At 56.6% G+C, this 22,560-nt stretch overlaps 1 protein-coding gene across 1 annotated transcript in view; it reads right to left on the minus strand.

Annotated features, from left to right (window-relative positions):
* LOC132493382 (BCL-6 corepressor-like) overlaps positions 1-20,898 on the minus strand; it is a 49,216-nt gene extending 28,318 nt beyond the window's left edge. The window contains exons 1-3 of the mRNA XM_060103844.1: positions 20,561-20,898; positions 1,492-1,621; positions 92-170 (exon numbers count right to left, since the gene is read on the minus strand). The gene's annotated coding sequence lies outside the window, so the exon portion shown is untranslated. The remainder of the gene's footprint in view (positions 1-91; positions 171-1,491; positions 1,622-20,560) is intronic.
* Positions 20,899-22,560: the final 1,662 nt, after the last annotated feature.

Here is a 22,560-nt window from a genome sequence, read left to right on the forward strand (position 1 = left end):
CAAAAGGCCCTTTAATGGTATGCAAATGAATGCACGATTGATTACAGATCACTGATACTCAGCACATCAACAGAAGCCATTAATCTCTTACCACGTTGTGATTCAAGGGGTTTTCTTCCCTTAGTTCCAGTACGGCCTTTGAAGTGTCACCTTCGTTTACAGGAATTTTCCTATTTAGAAGGACACACCAACTTCATGAAAGCATTCCTCACTTAATCCATCTTTCATAGATTGCCCCAGAATAGACCAGTTTCTAATAACTCCGTTTTTCCAACTGCCCTTAAAAAAAAAAAAAATCCTCCCCAATGGCCCATATTGAAAGTTGTCCCCGAATGGTGATTCAACGGGACTGGGAAAAACAAAGGAAAGGCAGGGCAACAGGGATGTGAAATCACAGATGCTACGTCCTCGAGGTGGGTAAGGCAGAAATTCTGCACAACCATGTCACCCTCACAATTTTTCCTCCAGAGAGGCCGGGCAGGACAGTCCGGGCTCTGCTGTCCTAGCAGACCCTTATAAGCTCTACCTGAGGACAGGAATGAAGTAATACAATGTCCAAAGCCAAAGTGGGGACCTCAAGGCTGGAGTCTCCGAGCTGGCTACATCAATCACTTCTGTGTCACTCGTGAGGACAGGCTTTCAAAACTTTTCCCCAAACAAAGTTAGGTACCATGTCCTATGAAACTGGTTTCCATGGTGATAATGAAGCCATATTTGACTGCCTCTATCAAAATGATGGGGGATAACACACTAATATCATACAAATGTCAGCTGCTCCAGGGGAAGCCGCACATCTGTGCCAGGCTGCTTGCGGCTGCCCCTGGAACTTGTTATCAGAGAGCATCGATAAAGAAAGTGCTTGGTGCCAACTTCCAAATCCCCAGGATAAAATCACTGACAAGCGGCAGAGAGAAGTTTCATCATTACCCGGAAGAGCAGCTTCAATTATCTACTGCTTAGCTGCCTCTACCCCGCACTCCAAAATTACTGATGAGGAAGCATAACAGAGCTGCCGGGTGACTGAAACCAGGAGCCAGTGGCCTCGCTTAACAGGTGGCGGAGGACGCAGAGAAACCCTGGGCTTCAATGGTGTGAAGGGTGGCTATCGTCCCATTTATTACTGAGCAAACTATTTGTTTTAAAAGCACATCGAAGGCCGATCCACCTGGGCCCACACTCCTGACATTTAGAGTTAAAGCAGCATATAGACTGGGATTAATTCTCCTTCGTAAATATGAAATAATAAATTAAGGACGAAAGTAAACTCAAAGGCCGCTTTAGGGGCTAACCTCTTAAAGGGCTGCAATGCTTCGCTGAGCCAGGTTGCCTGTTAAAACTGTAAATCAAAGGCCACCAGCTAGGCAGGAGATCTCCCCCCTACCCCCATAGGGCCCACTCTGGCTGTGAGGACATGAAGGGGGGGGCTCTGCTCAGGAGCCCTGGGGAAGGACCCACGCTCTCCCCAGGCCTCAACCGGACACGCGCATTTACCTGTCGTTGCTGATCCCACACATGCGGACCCTCTCGCTGTTCATCCAGCTGTGAACGTTCCCATACGGGGTGGGGGGGTGCTGAAAGCATGTCGTCTTCTTGGATGGCAGCTTTTCTTCAAGCGTCTAGTCTGTTTAAAACAAAAAGAAGCCCAGGAGGTTGAATAAAAAAGGAGCCAAAGAGGGAACAAGAGAAACCCTCCTTCTAGGCACTTCATACAGAAGGCACTTGGGAAGGCAGACCCTGCTCCACGTTCTACAGATGGCCAGAAGCAAAGGAACACACCTGAGCCAGAGGTTCAAGGAGGGAGGTGGAACTTCCCTGGCAGGAGGCGCTGGGGATGCAGAGAGTTCAAGAGCCACAGGCCACACCATTCAAGGTACAGCACGTGTCACCCTTAACCTGCCCTTCTCCCTTCCCCTCTCTCAGCCTTTTGGAGAACACACTTGGATCGAAAGTGGACGGTGCTGGATTCCAGGGAGCCCCACATTGACTCTTCTTGTGGCTGAAAGGATTGGGGACAGGGGTGGGGTGTGGGATAAAAGGCACAACAGTCCGGTGTGGCGGCCCAAACTACGACTCACTTCCACGGCTGCGGTGCGTGTGACTTACAGATGGAGGGGTAAAAAGAGTCAGTGGGCTGGCGAGCCACCCCACCCGAGCCCTAGATTAGATTAAGCCCCAAACCTGGGTGGTTTGGCCTGGGAGCTGCAGAGGGAGGCGGCTGAGTAATTCAATGACGCCTGCTCGCTGGGGACCAGCAATCAGGAGCGAGTGCAGAAATCGTAGCAGCCCAGGCTGCCGGGCTGGGGCTGGGGCTGGGGCTGGGGCTGCAAGATTCCGGCCCACGGGGAGCAAGCAGAAGCCACCCGTTTTCCGTCTAGCGGGAGGAGGGGGGAGGCTGCTGAGGCACAGGGGAGAGCCCCGCCCCCTCCTTAACTTCCCGGCCCACCAGCCCCACCCACACCACATTCTAGTTTGCTGCATGAGTGAAGGGTCAGGACAAGCTGCATTTTATTCACAGGATTATCACGGTGCGTGATTTATCCTCGTGCAGGATTTTAATTGCTCTTTGGAGGTTGAGCCGTTTCTTTTGACTGCGCTTCAGCTCCATATCCTGCTGTTAAATGCTGGGTTAATAAGTAGGGGAGCCTTTAATGCCTGGGACCGATGGCCCTAGGCAATTCCCCTGCTCACAGACTCCCTTGTCCGGGGCAGGGTGGCGGGGGAGGGCCCCCCCCCCCAGCCACGGGCTCTTTACACAGGACCCAAACCTGAGTGTGAAATCACTGGTGTGCAGCTCATGGGGGCAACTTTTCTTTCTCCTCCCTCACACACCCACCCACACAGCTCCCTAAAGCCCAAATGTTCCCCAAGTCGACACATTTCCTTTGTTAGCAGGAAAAAATACGCAAATGCTTGCTTTTACACTTCAGCACACGGAGCTGACTGCCAGGTCTGTTGGGTGGGAGCCACCAAGGACTGGGGACTCTTTTTCCGAGAGTGACTAGGGGTGGGGTCGGGGAGCACCTGGGAGACCTGAATCCCAAAGCCAGCCAGGCTATCCCTCTGCATTTCTTTGTCCTAACACAGGCTTTTGTCCACCAGCATCCCCCATCGGCCCCTATACAGAAGAGAACACCGTCTGTTCATCAAGAGCCCCACGCCGCAGACACACGGCGCGTAGTTAGAGCTCAACGATGAAGCTGGAGGAGAGGCAGGGATCTCCCAGTTGTGTCCGGCCTGGTGGGATTCTAGAGAAGCTATTTCTTTAGGAAGCGTCCCTTTCTTTAGACAGACTGGGGCATTTCCAGTGGCTGGCCACAGTGCCCCGAAAAGGTGGACTCAGATGGACTTGGGCATCAAGGAAGGTTCTGTTGGGGGCTCACGGGCTGTTCTTCCATGTTTCGAACATACAAATCAAGTTGGGGGCAGGCCACCACTAGTGCAGGGCCGACCAGAAGGCACGTTCAACAAAGTGTCCCCTCCCTAACCCCTGCAGCCCCTTCTACAAAAGGAAGACCAAAAGGAAGATGTCCAGGGAAGCCTCATCTAAAAGGTGGAGGAACAACATTCCTCGGTGCAAGTGTCCTGGCCGTGGCTGCAGCGGGAGGACCACACCATGCCACCCCCTGGCTGGGTGTCATGATGAAATTTGGACATTATACCAGAAGCCAAAGGGTCACTCCATCAAACCCTTAAGAAAAGGATGAGGGACGAAGCGTGTGTGCCCTCGAAGCCCCAATCTTCTTCTGGTGCTCCAGTCTTCAAAACTTACACAAGCTGCCTCTTACATGTCTCCTTCAGTTGTCACCTTGGGACAAGGACCTCTGAGCACCTGACTGAGGAAACAGAAAGGCCCCTGCCACAATCATCCTACTGAACCCTCTCCCCTCCCCTCAAAAAGGGCCAGCAGCCCCCTTCCCTTGAAAGGGCTTTTCTTTAGAAAGGACGGCCTGGACTTAGCATGAGAGGGGAATGCACTTTAGAGACACCTGGGACCATGGGGTGCTTTCAAAGCCTCTCCCCGCCCTTCCAGGTCTTGACTGGTGGGGTTTTCAATATTAACGCCGCACAGATAAATAACACCCAGTGTCAGGATGAAGTGTTCTTACGTGCACAGGGTCAGATGGAGGGTTGAGGCCCCGAGCGTGGTCCGGTGTCACGGGAGTGGAGGCGGGGCGGGGCGGGGGGCTGGCCGTGAAAAAACAAGAGGAGGAGGGGCAAGGCTCAGTACTGGATCCTGCTGACTACACCCACCTACACACACACACACACACACACACACACACACACACACTTATAAACTTTAGCTGCCCCATGAACTTTTTGTGAACTGTTTAAAAGTGGAGGTCTGTTGAACAAACAGCGGCGCCACTGCCAGCCATAATTTCATTGCAACGAGCTAAAGACGTTTAACTCTTCAGGTTCCGGGCCAAAGATGGACCTGAGCGGAAAGGGCCAAGGAGCCGGGGGCCCTGCCTGGCGTGAGGCCCTTCTCCAGAGTGACAGCCCAAATCCTGGGCAGGAACACCCTCATCCTGGGCAAAGGCCATACTGCGTACACGCCACCATCACTGAAGAACGGGCCCACCCCCCATCTCTCTGGGATGTAGAACTAAACTAACTAAGGGGATCGTGGGCGCAAGGGACACAGAGATAGGGTCAGAGACACCGCCACGCTCACCCCATTCCTCTTCTAGAAGCGGCTATTGAAATAGTTGGGGGTCTTTCTTTCTTCTTCTTCTTTTTTTTTTTTAACCTCCAAGGAAAAGTTCTTCAAAAGTGACTTCCCTGACCCTTGGCTGTGGGTCATGCTGCAGGGTGCAAATGACGTGATTTAGATGACAGACAGAGCAGGCGCTTTGCTGCTGTATATAAGAGGCTCATCTGCCCTTATTTCTCAACGACCCCCCCCCCTTTTCTTCCACAGGTGGGTGATGCTTCTGGAAGTGCCAAGATGTGTGAAGCCAGTCATGAAAAGCACTTTACAAGCACCAACCTGTTTCCAGTGGGAGCTGCTAAGCTATACCCTGGCTCTGGGTTTTAACCCTTTTTTTCCAGCAGTGGAGAGAAGGGGGCAAGGATGTGGGACAGGGATGAAGAGGGAAGGTGGCCAAGAGAAGGGGTCAGCCGGGGAGACGGAAGAGCGTCTGGTTTCTGAAGAACAGACCAGGTATTGTGGTGGCTGCCCGCTGAACACCCAGTTCTGGGAGAGACCCGGCTTGCAAAACGCAGACTTGCCGCGTGGTCTCCGGCTTTCGGTCTGGCCCTAGGGGCAAGCACAGGAGAGCTTGAGTCTCCCTCGACAGACTTAGGCAGTCATCTGGTCCGGGAGCCAAGAGTTATGATTAGCATCCGAGCTTGGCCTGGACGCTGGGGAGAAGAGCCTGATTGGCAGAAAGAGGTCAGAGGGACCAAGATTAGGAGCTGTCCCCCCCAACCTCGGCATCCCTGAGCGAGGGCACTTTGGCCCTCTGTGAAAAGACACGAGGGGGCACACGGGTCCCCAGCTGCACCCACCACCGTTCTGCCGATTCCTGCCATGAAGACACCATTATGGAATGAGGAGAAGGAGAGAACGTTTGTTTTGTTTTTTTTTCTTTAAAGGCGACTTCCCTTGGCAGGCAACAAACAGGCTGCAAAGGAAGGAGCAGTGGCCGTGAGAGGCTGGCGTGAGCGCAGGGAGGAAGGCAGCACCAGGCCACTCCTGCCACCTCTCCTTTCTCTCCATCCCAGCTCCTCCTGGCACCGGGCCACTTTCCACTGCCTCCGCCCTTGAGGCGCTGATGGATTGGTTCAAGTCTGCACAGCACGCTTGTCAAGTGACAGCGACGGAATGGGAAGCAGTGCCACCAAACCATCCCAACTCCACTCCAATACGAACGGTGCCCCTTCCTAGGGCCTCACTCTCTAGGCACCCCATGCCGCATCAGGCACTTATCCAGTTAGTGACCAAGAAGACCTGGACGGGTTTTGGGGAGCTTCCGGCTCAGAAGGCCGGGCAGACGGCAGGGCTCCCAGCCAGCATGCCATGTGCCACGGTCCTCCGTAGGCTGGGGACCTCTTCGGGGAAGGGGTGTCTCTCGCTGCACCGGCATGGCTGGTTCTCTGTGGAGGACACGCGCGCGCGCGCAGTCACCACAGCCTCCCAGCTCCCACTCTCATCCACGGCGTGTCTCTGGGCAGGTGGCCGGACCTCTTCAACTCTGGCCCCCTCATCTGTAAATATTGGCACCGTGTTTTCCAGAGGATTAAACTACACTATGGACTTGAGTTCTGCCTGGCAATAGCTGGTGCAGGCCACATCTAACCCATTCAACAGCATCTGACTCCACTAAACAGTCTACGTAACAAACAAACCCCAGAATGGCTACATAGTTTCCTTGCGGCAGAGGGAAGGCTGAGGCAGGGACACAGAGGGAACCAGGGAGGGGTGACCTTCTGCAGAGTGTGTGGCTTTCATGGAAGCCCAAAGCTCATGGCGCGGGAGCCCTTCCTGGGACTGCTCCAAGCGCAGACTGAGTCACACACAGACACTTCTCTACTGGTGTCAAGGAAGGGAGGGATGAAGAAGTTCCTATTTTAGCACTGGGGGCCGCGAGGAGGTGGGAGATGAGAAAAAGCGGTCCAGGGTGTGCAGCGTTGGGGCAAGTCCTCCTGGGATGTTTTCCCCAGTATGTGTAGCAGTGGGGAGAAGGGAACCCCAAGGATGCCCCCAGGTCGGGGCAAGGGTCGCAGGCTTCCTGGGGTGTGGCTGAAGGAGGTCGCCCGACGGGTCCTGCAGCCGGGCATGGGTGCTGGGGTGGAGTGAGGGGTGGAAGGAGTGATCCAGCCTGCCCAGGCGCTGTCTCTTGGCACACTCCAAGTCATGGCTGTCGCCGCCTCCAGAGGCGTCCCTACTCACGACCCAAGTTTTGCATTAGTAACAGAGCTGCGGAGCAGGAGTGCGGGTGTGACGGGGTGGGGGACGGGAAACTCACGCGGCTGGCCCTGACCTTTTGAGCAACCAGAACCTTCCCTGCCTCCTCCCAGGGCGCCAGGATAGCGCCGCGAGCCACTCGGGTCAGTCGGGAGTGAACTTGGCCCGCAGCGGCAGCGGCGGCGGCGAGTGGGGGAGGGGCGCCCCCTCCCCCGCCTCAGCCCCGAACACGGATCGGTCGGATCGGTCGGCAGCAAAGGGATTTTCTCTCCCACCACACACACCCGCGCTGCAAAGGGATTTTCTCTCCCACCACACACACCCGCGCTGCCGCAGGCTCCGCGCCCCTCCTACGCCAGGTCCCCGCGCGGGGCCGCCCCCCCACACGCACCCCTCGCCCGACCTTCCAGGACCCCCGGCTCTCTCGGCCAGCCCCCGACCCCAGCTCACCCCGCCCGCGCGCTCCTCTGGGCTCCCCCTTCCCAGGCGCCTGCCGCTGAATCTCTGACAAAAAGCAACTTTGGGTGGGCGCACGGAGAACCCAGGATGTGCGGCGGCGCGCCCCAGGGGAGTGGGCACTGACTGGAGACCGCTCCGGCCCATCGTCCTGCGCTCCCTTCGGCCAGTCTGGAGTGTTCTCTCCGTGGAAGCCTCCCCCACCTTCCCCGGTTCAAAGATGCAAGCCAGGTGTAGCCAGCTGTAAAAGGGGGCTCGGGGGCTTGGGGAGGGGGGCACCAGCAAGGATCGACCGGGAGAGCCGCTGCCAAACCGGGGCTGCCCGCCACACACCCCCTTTCCCAAAAACAGAGCCGTGGCCCCCCGTCAGCTCTTGGACCAACCTCAGACACTTCCCCTTCCGCCCGCCAACCCCCCCTCCCGACGCCAGGCCTCGGCTTTTTGTTCCTTTCACTTTCTTTCACGGTTGTGCCACACACAAGCACGCGTGTATGCAAGAGGGGGCCCCACTTGGAAGCTGGCGTCCCTCAACAGGAGGCAGCAGCCCAGGACAGGAAACCGAGGTTGAAAGCAATTAACCAACCTGACTCCTCTCCTCCCCGCCCGCCCACCCTCCACACCCCCTCGGGTCTGGTCCCTACAGGCCGGGTTCCCACTTGGAGTCTACACAACCTGGAGGCAGATCCAGAATAAACGACCCATAGACCACGACTCTAGAGGGGGTGTCACTGCACTGCAGCCTCCATCGGGGCTTTGAAGAAATAAAGTGAACTCACTGCAAACTCCTCCCCCCACAAGGAACAAGCTAGACCAGAAAGCTATGATTAGTACACACAGGAAGCACAAAGGAACTTTTTACGAATAAAAGATGCATAAAACACAGGGTCCTGTGATCTGCACCCGGCTTCCCTGCTGATTGTGTGCAGCCTGGGAGTCCTGGGAAGGCTGGGGATGAGGGTCAGAGGAGGACAGGGGCTCCCACTTTCTTTACGAGGAACAATAGGAACCCCACGTCTGTTCATCTTGGAACCCGAAACACCCCAAACAAAGCTGTGGGAAAACTGCGGTAGACGTGGGGGCCCGTGAATTTTTCTAGCTGTTCAGAGTTTAATTACTCCTCCTTGACCCGTGGGACCAGACACGACACCACCAAGGTTAAAATGCCCCAAACAGCGCCCAGCAGATGTGAGCGAGCTGGCAGACGCGCAAATGAGGCCTGCCTCGGAGCACGATAACAAGTGACTCCTACGTTGTATATCCTTGAAAGAAAATTATTTTTCTCTAATTTGCATTTGCTTCGGGGGAAAAAAAAGCCAACCAGAGTCCCTCTTCACAAGCACGAGTCTAATCCTGGAAATGCAGCCCGGCTGCTTTAAGAGAGCTGGAAGGAGGGAAAGACTGCCAGCGCTTTGGCGTTGCAGGCTTGTTTATCTTTCCGCCTTTCCTCCAAGGCGAAACTCGTTTTGCAAGCAACATTCCTACAGAAAATGGCACACGTCCTAAAAAGAGACCCATTTATAGAACTGGCACCGAAGTTCATGTATCATTCCAGAAGCATCTCCCAGCTCCCCACTAGGGAACCCAACTAGATGTAGAAGTCCACATTATAACTCAGAGAGTAGATGTGGGGGCAGGGGGGAACGGAGGTGGACCCGTAATTTGCAGATATCCTGCAAGCTGTACACTCAGGGGCCGAAATCACACAGAAGGGCAGGATATAGAATTAAGTCAGCTCTAAATGATCCTCCAAAGCCCGGGGGCCAGGGCTGCGGAAGTCTTCAACCTTGAGGTTGGGGGGAGTGGTGCTGACACCCAGCTTGCCCCAGGACAGCCCAGGGGCAGGCCCAGCTTCTGGACCATCCTGAGGACCATCCTGAGCCCGCCAGCTTGGACCGGCCCAGCGGGGTATTGCTGCCACCCACCAACTGTTCTCCCTCCCACCCTGGCGCCTCCCCGCAGTGCCTGGCAGAGGACCAGGAACTCAGAGAAGGCCGGGCTCTGGGCATCTCGTTGATTAAGTCACACAGTGGGTGGCGCTGTGGGCAGAGCTCAAGACAGCACCGCTGGTCCTGCAGCTGAAAGGCAAGCGCGCTCTTAAGAAGCGGGAAGGCAAAGGGAGGCGGGTGATCAAAAGCCGACTTGCACCCCTCCCCACCCCCATTCACCCCCCTTCGGGTCCTGAACCTACACACTTGTGTTTCCAATCCAGGAAACGGGGCCGAGGGCAGAGAACACAGCGGCCGCCTGTCTCTTGAACTTGTCTGAATAACAGGGCCATTTCAGAGGAAGAACAACGGCCTTCAGAGCCTCTGCAATTTCCAGAAAGCCTTCAGTTAATACATTCTTTCCAACAGGCTTGCTTTAGGGTGGAAAGTTACTTTCCCAAATCTTAACAACCCGGTCACAAGCCACTGAGGCCCCAGGTCAACAGATCCCGGCCAAACCCCTCCAGACAGTTGACACTCGTGACCCCGCAGGCCTTCTCCTGCCACCTCTGCCTAACAAGTTCCCTAATCCACAACACACCAACCAGCGCGCACGTCCACCACGATCCCAGGAGCCAGAAAGATGCGTGTCGCGGGGTGCGGGGGTGCGGGTGCCGCCGCCGGAGGGCTCTCTCGCAGCGCATCCGAGGGCTCCCGGGCCAGCAAGGGGCGGCCACCTCTGCAGCTCTCCGTGGGCCTGCACAGTGCACGCATTGTGTGAGCGCCGAGGAGGCACAGCGCTGCTCCTGCACCAACAGCTGTCACATTATTTGCACTCGCTGTAAACAGCCTTCACATTCCCCCCTTACCACACAGTTAAAGCCAGACTAACAATCCAGTTAGAGATCAAACCAACAGCAGCATTGTGTCTGCCTTCGCACCAAGCCCAGCAGCTGGCAGGTTTCTCCAGAACAAGAGACACCCCCCCACCCTTCCAGGCTCCAGCCAAGGCTAGCCTAGGCAGCAATGCGTGTGTTGCTGCTGATTGTTAAAGCAAGAGAACACAGCCATTTCGCGCAGAGTTCTGTGGGGTTCATCAGCTCTCTCCCAGAGTTTCCGCCTCTCAGGCCCCCTCCCCCATTTCCTCAGCTGGGAATAAAGGTTGTTCAGACTCCCAGGGTCGGTTTCTCTGCTCAGCAAAGCGTGGGTCGGCCTGCCCCGGCCAAGCCTGGGGTCCTGCAGCCCTCTCTACCGTGGTCCCAGAGGCTAGGCAGCTCGGCACTTTCTGCAGCCCAAAGCCTCGTGTTTCGGAAAAACCGCCCAACTCCCTGAATCCTTCCTGGTCGCCCCACTGATCAAAATGTCTCCTTTTATGATTTTTGGTTAAGTCGAACATTTCCATCATCGTCATTATTAGCGCAAATTACATGCCTAATCGGTCCTTAAATAGATTTTAATTAAATAATCATACAAGGCTCATTTTATGACTTAAGAAAGGCATTAGTTTTCCTTATAAACTTTCCACCAGGATATAGAATAATGATAGCAGACAAATACTTATTCTTTGAGAAGCACCAATAACTGATAGGCAGAGTATTGGGAAAGCAGACCCTGCTTCACACCTTCTGGAATCCAAGTGGAGACTAGACAGACCACATCTGCACAACTTTCCTCCGGAGAAGGGAGAGGGGATTTCTTCCTCCTAAGCATTACTTTTGTCTTCTCTTTGGGGCCAGGAGAAAGGAACCCCAAATGTTCCTTTTCCTTGCCCATCTGAAGAGATTTCTCCAGCTTAGAAGTCTCTTCTAGAGACCACTCCTCGCCACCCCCATCTGTTTTCCACCCCTCAGTCTGCTGAGAGCCGTGGTGGAAAGCAGGCAGGCTGTGCTTGTTAAATGCTCTGTAAAATGCTGTTAATAAAATAATAAATACAAAGGATGGAGGCTGCTGGTTCCATGGGTGTTTTGACTGGAAATGCCTTGGCACTTGTCATGTGTTTATGGGAGGGCAGACAACTCTAGGAATTACATAGTTTGGACATCTCTGTACTTCATTTATTCTTTCCTAATTGACGTAGGCCTAGAGCTATGTCAAGTTTGCATTTGTACAGAACTGTTAAATGCCTAAGAGTTTCTCCAATTAAACCAAGTTTTAAATCAGACCCAAGGCTGGAACGTACTCTCGGCCTCGCCCCACTCCACCCCTCTGCCTCTGTGGCTGGAGAAAACAAACAGACCCTCAACAAGATCCCCTGTCCTTGCTCTCCCCACCTTCACCACCCCCACCCGCGGGGGGGCACCTAGGGCAAAGGTTAAGGTGTCTTCAGATTACAGGCAAGGCCCTGGCTACACACACTGGAAAGCACTGCAGTTGGGCGCATCCTGGGCATACTCGAACCTCTAAAATAGTGAGCTAAGATCGAGGGAAAACTGCTGGCCTGGTAAAACCCACTGTTCACAAAACAATGTCAGCAAAGACTGGAAGGCATTCTTTAGAGAGGTACCAGGGACTCATGCCTACTGAAGCTCTTTCAGCACAAAGGCTTTTAGGGGAAGAAGGGAAAAGGGGGGTGGGGGGGGAGGAGAGAAAGGGAGGGCTCCTGTTTCAGAGCAGGCATCCCCAGAGAGTCAAGAACCAAGTGTAGCTTCAATCAAACGCTGACTTCCCCTCTGGGAGTCTAGTAGGAAACCTGATCACAGTAGCTTACTACCGGCCTGGATCCATACAGGTCTGGTTTTCTTCTCATGCTAGTAAATTTTTAAAAATACATATCGATAGAAAAGAAGCAATCCCTGACAGACTTTTATTGAAAACCACACTGAGACCTCATAACATCCGGACTTAATCCCTATCAGACAAACCACAGCACCTCTGGCCTCTGCAGCGGGCCAGACCCTTTCACCTCTTACCACCAGGTCTCTCCCCTCCAGCCGCTGCTGTTCCCTCCCCCCGAAAGAATGGCGGGAGGACTTGCCAAAGAGCACCTAGATACCGGTTCTGGAATCAATTCCTAACCATATAAATGATCCCACTTAGGGGGAGAAAAAAAAAATCCCAGCCTTTTCATATGGATTCCTTTAAAGCCCAGAATGCAAAGAACTGTAACAAAGGGAAAGAAGGAGGAACCCACGGAGGCAGACCTGGAGGAATAGCCTCAGGAATACCCTTGGAGGGGAGCTTAACCTGCAGGTTGGTCCCCAGACACTGGCCTACGCAGGTCTTGCGGGGGGAGGGCGGCGGGCATCTCAGGGGCAGCAGGGAACGGAGAAGCAACCTATAGGAATCTGACCAGTCATTCAAAGCAATTACTAATCCTCCGGGCCTACTATGTGCCAAGTATTCTCTGATCCTAAAGGTGGAAAATTATACCCAGTCTTACAAATAAGAAACTTACTGAGGCTCAGAGGCCATAAATAACCTGTCCTCAAGGTCATACAGCTAGTAAAAATGGGCCACGGTCAAACTCAGTCCTGGAGTTGCGGAGAGGAGCCAATTATCGGTCAAATTGTGCCATCCAGAATCCCCAAGAAGTTCGGAAGGCTTCCTTAGCCCTTGTACTCCAATACAGAGTAAAAGGATAGCACTTAACACCTATGAAATTCGGTCCACAAGGAGCCCGCATCCTAGTTTCTCCTACACCCAGAAATCTCTTGGTCCATGTGAAGTCTTTCGAAATTTCTGCCAACATCCTACCCATCTCCCTACACTGGAACACCCTGCTGTGAGGCCAGGGATTCCCAACAAGGCTCCACTTTCCCCTCCTCCAGGAGCCCAGAACAGGCAGTGGGAGGTGGGTGCTACTCTTAGGTCTCTGGAAAAAGTGCTGACACCTGGAACTACAAGAAGGCCTGCCACACTAGTTTTGCCACATAAAGCCATCAATCAAATTATCTAGACAGAGCAAAAGCCCTTTGGAAAGACTGCCTACATCTACCTTTCCTAGGACTTTAATGAAAAACCCAGGGACCAAAGTGGGCTGGGGAGGCAACTGAGGGGGAAGCGGCTTGCAAGATGCTGGACCCTCCTGGACTCCTGGGGGTCCCCACAAAAAGCCAAGTCTCGAGACAAGCCGGAGGTTGGGGTTCTCTCTCCTCTCCCCACCTTCTCACCCCAGCAGCGCAGGGTCAGCGCTCCACATGCCCTCCCCACCCCATCCTCAATTTCCTGCTCTGCCCCGGGCTTTCAGAAGCTCCGGGAACCATCCGCACCCGAGGCCACAGACGCGACAGGCTCCACGACCGAGGGCCGTCTCCAGCTCAGCTCGGTGGGAAGGGGAACGGGCAGGAGCGCCGGACACTCAGCCGCCCCTGCGGCTTCCCGGCCCCGGGCGGGTGGCTCCTCCAGTGGCCGAGGCTCCGGATGCGTGAAATGGCTCCAGCAGCGCCTGGGGCAGGCCAGGGCCTCCGCAGCGGGAGGGACCGAGGCGATGGCGGAGCCGGGTCCTCACCCCTCTAGTCAGCCAAACACGCCCCGGCGGCCCGGCAGCCCCTGGCTTGCAGCCAGTGGCTTTCTCTCTTTTTTAAACTTTCCGGCCTTGGCGATCAACGCCGATTGGGACAGGATTTCCAGCCCCCGCCTTCCCTCCTCCACACCCTCCGTGCAGGCCCTTCCAACCTCCAGGGAGGTGACCCCCGCCCCCGGGCACCGTGAGTCCCTGGCCCCGCCAGACCCTCCCCCGCCCCCGCCACTTGGGCCACCTGGAACGAGCCGCTTCCCAAAGCGATCAGCGTCCGGCCGAGTCTGGGGCTGCTGCTACGTCCGGGGAGGAACTCCCGCAGCCTCCAAAGGTCCAGGCCTGCCCGCAGCGGCATGCAGAACCGCCCCCTACTCGCGCTCTCTTCGAAAGACCAGACGCGGGGGGGGGGGGGCGGGGAAAGTTTAAGGCCTGTCTTTAAAAAAAAAATTTAACTCTTCAGATGCAAGAATTTGGGTGCCCTTGGCACGGTTATGAGCGCTCGGGTAGAACAATAGAAATGGGGGGTGCCGGAAATGGTGCAGGAAGACCCCTATAACCCTATAAACCTCTCTTCCCCCCTCGCAGTTACTATTAGCATTAAAAGATCCCAGTGCCTTCAATGCTATAGTGCCTGTTTATAACTTTTCCCTGCTGGGTCCCCATACCCTAAACAAGCCCCCTCCTCACGTTTTGAAATCACCAGGGCAAAGATCGCCCCCAAATCTGTGACCTCCCGGAGCTCTTGGGCCTCTCACCTGCTCTGCCCCTAGCACCCCGACCTCACTCACCCTCTTCCCCCCAGCAGTTCCTCTGGTTTGCACCTAGACAATAAATTTAGTTTCATTTAGCTTCCGGTCTTTAATTTTAGCAGGTCTCCTTTTTGCATGCAAATCAATATGGCAATTACCATCTAAAAGCTCGCCCAGCCCCGGGTCAATGTAAATTGATCATTGTCCGCCTTCCACAAAATAACACCGGGAGTCTGTGATGCATAACGAGATTATACTGGAAACTGTCTTTTAGATCAAATTCTATTTAATGCTGTCAGGATCTTCTCCTAGCGGACTTCCCGCTAGTCTAATCACGGGGCGCCGGAGCCCATGGGTGCTGAGGGGCGATGGCTGGCCGGGGAGACATGGTTCTAAGAAATAACAAAGTGCGGGGACGCCCCCCCCAATTCCAACACCCTCGACTAGGGGCCGGCGGAAATGAGCCTGCGCTGGGAAAGGGGGCCTGCTACAGAAACGTTGTGGGGGCGGGGGAGCTCGTTGGTTAATTCCCATCCAACAGAAAGTCAGCTATCCCTTCCGGAGGAACACATGCGGGGCAACCAGCGAAAGCCGACGGGCCGGGCTGGAGGTTGGGAGACGTCCCCGGCCAAGTGCTCGGGGCACAGGCGGCTTGGCTGCCACGGGGGTGGCCTGAGAAGACCTTCCACTCCTGCCCCGGCTGCTTCTCAAGCCAGCGCCACCATCTAGGCCCCGGCAGCGCAGCCAGCCTTGCAAACAAACGGAATCCTGCCGGCAGCCTCCCCTCCCCTGATTGGGCGAGGCCCCTCCAGGCCGAGGCCCCTGTGAGCCGAGGGCTGGAGGCCTCCAGCCAGGAGAAGGTCCTCCCGCCCCTGCGCGGCCCCCAGGGCACGGGTGTGACCCTGGAGCTTAACAAAGGGCCTTCAGAGCTCCTTTCGGCCTCGGGCTGGCGGGGGAGCAGTGGGGCCAACGGGGAGAGGGGCGGTACGGCGGCCCAAGTGGACCCGTGAGGTGGCATTGCTGGGGGCCGCTGGGCACTCCCGAGGACCGTCCTGGGGTTCGGGCGGCTCGGAGGCCGGCGAGCCTCCTGCCCAGCCCCGGCTGTCGTGCCCAACCCAGCAAGGGCTCCACCCGAGTGCGGTCTTCCCAATAAAAGCTGGAATTCCCGGCTGGGCTCAGACAAAGAGGGACCGCGGAAAACCGACGCCACGCGCAAACCAAACCCAAGCCGAGTTTACGCGCGCGTCTGGGGTCACAGAGGCGCCTGCTAATCCTCCCTATGCTGGCCGTCCCCGCACGCTCTCCTCAAGGGGGAAAAAAAAAAGGGAAAGTAAGCATACCTCCCCTTGAGGCCGAGCTTCGCACTTCTTTCGGTTCAGTCTCTCTCAGTTCACTAGGCCCTGCGCCACCTTAGCAAACAGGGCTTAGAGCAGCGCAACATCCCTTGCTTCCGACCCAGGATGCAAAGCTACTCCTCTTTTTCCTCCACCATCCATCCTCTCAGGGTCCAGAACTCAAAAATCTTTCAGAAATCCTCCTACCTGCTCAAGACGTACTCTCTTCCCCACTCTAAATGGGAAGAAACTATAACCAGAAGCAATCTTAGTAACCAAGGGCCATCCACCCTTAGCTAGGCACCGTCGCCCTCAGTTTCCCTCTAGCCGAAGACACAGTATTTCCCAGTGAATGAGTGTGCGCATGTGGTTGTGTGGCCCACACTTCCGTGCCCTGCTGTGTCTCACCGGGCAGGAAAATCTTCATCAGGCACTGAGGAGTTTTTGTCGTTCAGCCTGTGTATCTAAGCATGGATGTATGCATGTGAATGCTTTTTGTGTTTCCAAGTGACCCTCTTCACACCTTTAAATGGGCTTTTGTCTCTCGAACGAACTTACAGAAATTCTGCTCCAGTTTCCAGCTCAACAAAGTCTGGGATTTTCTCCTAGAATCTCGCTCTAGGTCTCAGTATTTGCATACCCATGTTTACATTCCTCGCGGCCAGTTCTTTCTCTCTTCTCTATCTCTTGTTCCATGTGGGCACCAGAGCCCAAGTGTCTTGATTTGTCTCAGCACATGTCATTCAGGCGCACATCTTAATCTGTGCATTCCTGTCTAACACGTACACCTCCCCACGACTTACATTCTTGCTTTGCCTATAATGGGGCTCGTTCCCAGACCAATATGGGTTTGCAGTTTAATGTACCTAGAGGATCCCCTAAGACTACAAACCCTAAAAGGAAGAGGAGGGGGAAGGAGAGAGGAGTGTGACTAATGATTCATTTCTCTATAGGGTAACCCACCTACCTCAGGGGTCTACCTCAGGGAAAGAACGAGACCAATGCCTGCAGAGTTGTATTAAATTTTTAGACCCATTCAATGTTGACCCCATGGATGTGTATACAAATGATCGATCTTGTACACATCGCTGTCCAACTCCTGTTTGGAGGCTGCCTCCCTGAACATATCTTATTTGAACTCTCCACAAATTCATGGTTAAAAGTGTTTTTATTTACATAGACAACTCAAGGACCCCTTTGCTCTCTCCGACGCATACCTGTACGCAGTGGACAGGCATTTCAGGCTTGGGTCTTTGGTAGGCAACACTCTCGGTCAGAGGCCCCACTGACTAAAGCTCTGAGCAGACCTTCACATACTGGGCCGCTGGGAACGGTAAGGTCAAACCTCTGCATCTCCCCAACTCACTTCCTTAAGTGAGGGTGCCCACTGTGTGTGTTCACACCTTCCCCATTGAGAAGTATCGGGTCAAATTAGATCACCTAGCAGCTGCGTTTGGTTCGTCGAAGAATCGAGCCCAATGTACCAGGATGTGAGATTGCATACACAGAAGAGAAAGGAAAACCCTAAAGCCCAGACTCCCGCCTCCTCTCCCCAGGGGGCTACTTTGCCTCCAGGAATTTCTACTACACTCCCCACCCCCACTCTCCCTATCGTCTTTAAAGGGTTAAGAGAAACCCTCGCAGCCTTCCCTCCACCCTGGTCGCTGGGCCCGAAGGCTCGCTCGCTCACGGGAGTCTGCCGCCGCCTCCGCGGCCCGCCCCCCACTTCCCGTCCTTCAGCCGGGAGAGAGCCTGCATGCCTGTCTAGACCCATCTATCACAGGCACACCAACAACACCCGCGAGAGCGCGGAGACCTTACCCAGGTCCCCCTGCCCGCACGGTTCCCGGCGGACAGAACGCTGGAGCGTGACCGCGCCTGCAGGGTCGGGGTGGGACTCTACGGGCTCGGGCTGCCCCGAGCGCACAGCGGGTCCGCCCCGGCCCCGGCCCACAGCGCTCCCGCCAGCCCGGCTGCCGGGGCACAGTCACAGCTCTGCGCGCCGATTTTTATCTTGTCTAATCCCAAACTGGGCGGGGAGCACAGGCGTCGTGCTTAGGGAACAAGAGATAGGCGAGGGAGCCGGGGACGAGCAGCCAGGCAGCGACGCGAGCGGGAGCGAGTTAAAGACACAGTCGAGGCGACCGAGAGCAGGAAGAAGGAGCGGGCTGCGCGGGCCTCGAGGCGCCGCACGCAACGCGCCGCCCGGCCAAGTTACACGCACCTCCCGGTCGCCCCTCGCTGCCCATCCCTCCCCACTTCCCAGAGGCGCTCTCCGCAGCCCGGGCCGCGGGGCCCCGGCCTGTGTGGGAGGCACAGGCCCGGCCGGCCCTGCAAAGGGCTGGAGAGAATCGCTAATGAGCTGTGCGGCCCATTGATCCGGAGAACACTTCCTAATTAACTCTCAGTCACCTACTGGTGACAGCACCTCAAAGGACAGCGCTGGGGCCATCCGAGCCCCAACCCCGACCTGCCCGCGGAGCGCCTGGCGCCCGAACCCCGCCCCCCCACCCACTACCCCAGGCAATCCCGGTGAGTGGCGGCGTAAACCCGCACACTAAAGGCCAGCCTCGGATTAAACCTAGACGGCATATTAATCACCGCCATCTTCCCCCTTCCTCCTCGCGGTGAAATCATGCCCAAAATAAACACGGGAACCGACACTGCAAAGCCCAGACCAGATAACAGGTCAGGGGTGGAGTGGGAAGGGTCGAGAAGCAAATGTATTTTCCAAGTGTCCACGTACAGGAGTATCGGAGGCCGACAATTAAAATGCCTTCCACACAAGCAATTCTGTTGGCCAAACCGAATCCAACACCTCGTAAGGATTGATTTCGGACCGCGGTGTCCGTTTCCAGTGCCACAGCAAGTGTCAGATGACTACAAATACCCAAGTCTGTCTGCGTTCACCACCCACCACCTTCTGGGGTGGGCCATTTCCCCCTCGTTTTTATTTCCAAGTCATTTTAAGGATTTTTCTCCAGAGACTACCCCTAGAAGCAAATACCACTACCCCTCCTCTGGCCTTCTCTCAAAAGAGAAACAAACAAACAAAAAGCTAAAACCCTGAGCTGTCTACTCTAGACACAAGAGGCTGTACGAATACCTATTTGAAGCGCGCTGGTTTCTTTTTTTAAGGTTTGTTTTTAAATACACATAACCCTCCCCCCTCCTTCGCTCTTCCATCCCCGCAACCCCCCAACCCTTTAGACGCCGGCGGCGCGCGCCCTCGCGCGCGGGCACTCACAGCCTCTAGCTGGAGATCGCGGACTTTCTGGAAAAGACTCATTAACTGCAAATTAAGCCTCGCCCCGGCTTCGGCCTACACGCGGCCAGGCTCAGCCGTCTCAGGGACCCGGGGACGTGCCCACTCAAGAGTGCAGGCGGCGGGAGGACCACGCGTGCCTCGAGCTGCCCTACTCCGCACACGGCGCCCCGGGGCTTGCTTGGTAAACAGCAGGAGCACGTCGCCGCAGCCCCGAGCCCCCTAGTTGGCGGAGGCTCTGCAGCGCAGCCGCCCGCCTGCTCCGAGCGCGGGCCCCAAGGCGCAGCGGCGCCTCGCCCTCCCCGCCTCGGCCGAGGATCGTGCCCGGGTGCGCAAGTTCCTCTTCGCCCTCAGCCTCTGCGCCGCACGCCCTCCGAGTGGGACCAACTTTCTCCGGCCGCAGACTCGCACACGCCCTACAGGGCTTTCCACCAGATTCCACGCTACCCAGAGGAGGAACCAGGTCTCGCCCCCCCCGGTCTCGCACCCCCGCCCGCCGCCGCCCCCGCCCCCGCACGATCTGCCCCCGCACGATCTACCCCCACTCCTGGGGTCTCACAACTTAAAACCAACCCACGACGTCGCGGGGAAGGTGGGGGTGGACCAGAGTGGCAGATTAAAATTTTAAAAGAACATTTACAAAACAAAGCGTCTGACCTGACTGGCTGGCTGGCGGGCGGGCAGAGTCGGAACCCCTCGCTCGGCTCCATTTCCTAGTATTTTTTTTTTTTTAATCCACGTGATTCACGCTTTGGAGCAAGCCAAAAAAAGCCAAAAAAAAAAAAAAAACCGGGACTCCCCTCCCGAGTCGCGCGGCAGCGGCGGCAGGTCGAGCTCGGCTCGGCCCGGGGCGCCCGCCACACACACCCTCGCGCACGCACACGCCGTCGTTCCACGAGCAAGAACGAGCTGCCCCCGGAGAGGCGAGACGAGGCAGCGGCGGCTGGGGGTTTTTACAGTTCTTTCCCGAGTCGAAAAAGAAAGCAGACGGGAACCCGCCGCCCTCCCCTTCCTGCTAGCGAGCTAACGCCGAGCCGAGCTTCCCAACTTCCAGCCCAGCTCACCCACCCCCCGCCCCCCACGCCCGACTCGCGGCACTCAGCGACGACCGCGCTCCCGCGCACACAGGCACACACTGCCTGCAAACTTCCACTCCGCGAACTCCCTGCTCTCCTCCCAGCCCCCAGGGGGGCGGCAGCCCGCCCCCGCCGCGCCCCTCCCTCCCCGAAGCCCACGCCGGGCCGCTTAGGTCGGCTGCATTTTTAATAACTTACAGCTAGGAAATAAAAACGAAAGCGAGCAAAGCAGCCAAAGTGAAGCGCGAGGCACAAGCGAGAGAGTCAGAGGAGCCACCCGCCGCTAGTCTGGGCCCCGAGGAAGGGGGCCGACTGCAGCCCGCCGCACGCACGCCCGCCCGCCAGCCCGCGCGGCCTCCGCGGGGAAAGGTGTTCCGGGCACTGACCTGAAATCCCCAGCCGGGGAGTAAGCAGGGAGCCTGCGATAAGGCGCTTTGAAGTTTTCCCCGGAGCAGAGTCGAGGCGGCGAGGAGGAGCGACGGGAGGTGGGGTGGGTGGGGAGAGGTGTGCGGGGTTGGAGGAAAGTGGGGTAGCGACGTTGGCGATGGGAGAAGGGGCCGGGCCGGGGAAGCGCGGCGAACTGCAAAGTTTGCCGTGCCCCGCTGCCCGCAACCCGCTCGCGGCGCCGCGCCCGCTCGCCTCCCTCGCCGTCTGCTGCCAGCCGGCTGCCCTCGGGGTCAGCCCCGCCGAGGGGTGGGCTCTGGGCCGGGTGGGGGCGGGGCGGGGCGGGGCAGGGCGGGGCGGGCTCAAAGCTTCCGGGCAGGTGGCGACAGCCCTGCGCGATCCTCCGGGCTCCGGCGGCTGGGCCGGGCTCGGCCGGGCTCAGCAGCTCTCGCGTCGCCGCTGCTGCCGCCCGCGCTCGGGCAGGAGCCCCAGCGCCTTGTTGACGATTAGCCGCGAGCGCCAGCTCGGGCAGGGTGTGTGAACGTGTGTGTGTGAGTGTGTTGGCCAAGTCTTCCCTGCGCGGCGACAGCGCGGCTTGGGCTCCCCGCCCGGCAGCTTGCGGGCTCCCCCTCCGCCGGCGCTGCCGCCTCGCTCCCGCTCTCGATCGCGGTCTGGGCTCCGGCGCGTCTTCCCCGCTGCCGCCGAGCTCGGTTCGCGTTCAGTAAGGAGCGTAGCTCCGCCTCACCTCGCCGCTGGGAGCCCAGGCTCCGTCTGACGCCGCGCGCCGCGATCCCAACGCGCCCTCCGTCCCTGGTTCCCTCCTCTTCCTCCTCCCCCTCCCTCCGCCCTCTCGCTCGCCCTCCCTCCCTCCCAGCAGCCGACTCCCCTCCCCCCGCAGGCGCAGCGCTCGGGCGACAGCCGCCTGCCCGACGCCTTCTCCAGCTCTCGCAAGTTTGAGCTCCCCCAGCCTCCGCTCACCCTCCGCTCACCCTCCGTTGCAGCGCCTGGGCGGTGGGGTGTCGGAGGGGTGATTCCCCAAGAAAGGTTTGCCCGAGTTTCCCCAGCCGTCATCGATTCCCGGCGCGTTTCGCCTAGCTGGGTCCGAACCCCAGACCACATGGGTGGCGTCCCCCTCGCCCCATGTCCTCCCCTCCCCCGCTTGGACCGAGTTGGCTGCGCACACCCCGCCCGGGCGCGCGTCCTGGGCGAGTGAGAGACCGACTTGGGCGGCGGCGGCGGCGCGGGCGGCCCGTTGATCCTGAGCCGAGGGGATGGGGGGCGGCGGGGGCGGCTCTCCCAGCCGCGCGCCGAGACCCGGAGAGTTACAGAGCAGGCGTACATTGGAGAGAGCTTTCCTATATAGGAGAGCCAAGAATTTGTTACTTCTTGAGGGGGGAGCATGAAGGTAGGGGACCCTATAATGAGAATCCTAGGATTGCTTCTAGATTTCTAACTTGGATAAATGACAGGACGGTACTCTTTGGTGAATACTAAAGGAACAGTAACAGCAGCAAAAGTCTAAGAATGGAACTTTAACATATCACAATGCCACCTTTAAAGTAAATTTGGCATTCTCCTCCTTTTTGAATAAAAGAAAATGCATTAATTCAAGACATACACATTCACACACCTGCTAATATCTGCTCTTCTGCAATCATGTGTTTTCTGTATAGTGTCTAAATATCTATTCCAGTTGAAGTAGTGCTTAAACACTTCAATATGCCTCTTTCCATCCAAAAAGAAAAACTGTCTATGACTGTTTCAACGTATTTTAAATATATGTATAATCATTGCCAACTTATCTGCTTTGCAGATTCTCGTTTCCTATACAATATTTAATATCTCCCTTTATTGAAAATGTCATTGCTCAGTATTATGATTTTCATTTTTATTATATGTCTGAATGTTAGAATTATTGATTGATCTCTCTATTAATGGGATAATCTCAGCACAATGTTAAATACACTTCTTCTCTACCATTATTACGTTATTTTAACGATTT

The sequence above is a fragment of the Mesoplodon densirostris genome, chromosome 7 (genome assembly GCF_025265405.1).
Source record: "Mesoplodon densirostris isolate mMesDen1 chromosome 7, mMesDen1 primary haplotype, whole genome shotgun sequence".
In the NCBI taxonomy this organism is placed as follows: Eukaryota; Metazoa; Chordata; class Mammalia; order Artiodactyla; family Ziphiidae; genus Mesoplodon; species Mesoplodon densirostris.